The sequence below is a fragment of the Carassius gibelio genome, chromosome B17 (assembly GCF_023724105.1).
Source record: "Carassius gibelio isolate Cgi1373 ecotype wild population from Czech Republic chromosome B17, carGib1.2-hapl.c, whole genome shotgun sequence".
Classification (NCBI taxonomy): Eukaryota; Metazoa; Chordata; class Actinopteri; order Cypriniformes; family Cyprinidae; genus Carassius; species Carassius gibelio.
In genome coordinates, this window is record NC_068412.1 from 14,469,060 (window position 1) to 14,471,751 (window position 2,692).

The window sequence follows — 2,692 nt, forward strand, 5'->3', positions numbered from 1 at the left end:
AACCTGACCGAGCTTAAGAGCTGAAGAGGTGAGGAGAAGAATGGCAGATAATTGCCAAATGTTGATGAGACTGTAAAAGTTATTCAGCTAAATATTTGGTTAAGGGTATGAATAGTTGTGCAAATTACTTATCACAGTTTAAAAAAAAATAATAATAATTTTACGAAATTGTGACAATTCTGTTTTTGCTTTATCAATATGGTGTTTAAAGGGGTTTGAATACTTTCGCAAAGGCACTGTATATCATGATTTAAGAATATTTAGACTTCCAATCTGAACTGGAAATTTATTAAGATATTAAATTAAAATGTAATGGAAATTCTATTTTAAAGCTTTATATTTACATTTACTTACTTAGAGATCACACTCTAAAAACTGCTGGGTTGAAAACAACCCAATTTGGGTTATTTTGACAACCCAGCGCTGGGTCAAAAAGGGACGAACCCAGCGCTGGGTTGTTTTAACCCAACCAGTTGGGTTATCATATTTAACCCAGCCTGCTGGGTTGCCTTTTTTATGGTTTAAAATTACTATATTGCAGGGTTTAAAAAAACAGAGCGGGTGTTTTTTTATCACTGTATTTCAGAAGGAAAACTACTGTATTTAGAAAATGTTCGATATCATTTCGCATGTGCTTGATAAGGCAGTGTTTGTGAGCTCAGCACCGCTCTGCAGCCGTTACCGGAGAAACCTACCTCTCCCGCTCTTAGCGCCTCCTGCTGGAAGAAAATAAACTCGCAGAGTGCAGCCATGTGGGGAAACAATGCATTTCTACGTTAAAATTAACCCAAATTGAGCTAGGCATTAAACCTACAAATGTTGTTCATTTTAAATATCACTTTTACACACAAATAATAATTACCAAAAGGAAAATATTTATTAAAAACAAGAGAAAAGTCAAAAAGTAACATGTTAGAAGAAATGCAGAAAAGGATGGCATTAACAGCTACAGAGTTCATAAACAAAGCATTGAACATTTGATGAATATAACTTAAGATCAAATTGGACTTTGTTCAATTGTATATATTGTATAAAAATATACGAAAACACATACAATAAATTTACAATTAGTTAGGTTTTTTTCCAACTATTCTGGCATGACAGTACACAAATAAATCAAAACATTAACTTTGATATTATAACCTTTAACAGACGCATGTGTGTGTGTGTGTGTGTGAAAGAATGTGAGCAGGTGTATGAATGACAAGAGTGTAAACTCTTCTACTAAACAACACAGAAAAAGCATTTAACTTTTTTTTTTAACAAATTATACACTTACAGTTTGTTTCATAGTCCATGAATACAGATCATGTATCACAGTCAATTTTCATGATCTCTTTAGCATAACTGATGTAATCATGAAGAAACCCCATCAGCACAGCATGTGACGACATCTACATCATCCAGGGCAGCGTCCTCCTTTAAAACCACCGCTGCATCAGTTTAGGGGAAAGAAGATTCTCCTCTCTAACCAGGATTCATCCCAGTCACCGCCTGTTCTTCATCAGTGGCCTAAGAGAAACACATTTGAAAAAATTAAACATTTAATTAAACTATCCATTTTCAGGTAGAGATGTATTCACATCCGTAAGGATAGGTAAATAATCGGTTTTAAAGTTTCAACACTTTGTGTGGTTGTTTAATGTCTCAGTCCACCACAGCGCTCCAGGAGGCTATAATGACAGCACTAGTGTGAGGACATGCGATATTGTTTGAATAAATATTGCTTTCAGAAAGCTTCTTTACTGAAACATTAAAACAGTCATGACATTCACATACCTCACAATATTCATGTACGTGGAGGGCTGCTCTTCAAACGGTTAGTTCACTAAATAATTAAAATGTTTATAATTTACTCTCCCCATGTTTTTCCAGACTCATACAAAATCTGCTAATTTTTTGGAAAACGTATGAATATATTTAATATTCTCTTTTTGTGTCTGGGAGACCAGTATTTTATTTTGAACATACATGTTTGCTATCATATAATTTAAGATGTATTCATATATAAATCAGAATTTACTTCTACAATAACTCTATAATTTATGAAGCTTGAAAATACTGATTATCTAAACTATAAATGGATTAACAAATATTATGAGAAAACTAAAAATATATTAATTTATGTTGTAAAGACAGACAAAAGTCTTATAGTTTTGGAATGACTTGAGGGCAAGTAAATGATTTTTTGTGTGAACTTTACCTCTAAGAGCGAAGACCAAGAATAATGACTCTCCAAATCAGACAACTCCAAAGTTGGTTTGTGTTCTGCAATAAAAAACACAGACATCAATGGTCTTAATGAAATGAGCACGTAATCACACTGTTGTTGCATCAAAATGTGAAGTAAACTGGCAGGAGACAAAAATTTATTTTCTAAAAATAACTTACATAAAATCTCAAAGGAATGATGCTCTCCCATGTCTCTTGCTTTTAACATCTACAAAAACAAAAAAACAAACATTATTTTACTCTTAGTAAAAAAACAACAACTGATAACATGAAATTATGAAGTTTACTTGCCTTAAACGATATTTCCCTCTCTTCAGAAGAAGCTGAGAAAACCTCCTCCTCACACAAGCAGACTTGTGTGTCCTTAACTCCAGTTAGTTTGAGTTCTGCAAAGAGGGACATCAATGGTTTCAATAAAATATTAACATATGCATACATACATATATATATATAAAATCAC

The 2,692-nt window shown here is 32.9% G+C and overlaps 1 long non-coding RNA gene across 1 annotated transcript; it reads right to left on the reverse strand.

Annotated features, from left to right (window-relative positions):
* Positions 1-855: 855 nt before the first annotated feature.
* Positions 856-2,442, reverse strand: LOC127976606 (uncharacterized). The gene is made up of 3 exons (XR_008157895.1): positions 2,392-2,442; positions 2,204-2,268; positions 856-1,512 (listed from the first exon to the last, which is right to left on the reverse strand). It is a non-coding gene; the product is annotated as an uncharacterized LOC127976606 (long non-coding RNA).
* Between the last annotated feature and the right edge of the window lie 250 nt (positions 2,443-2,692).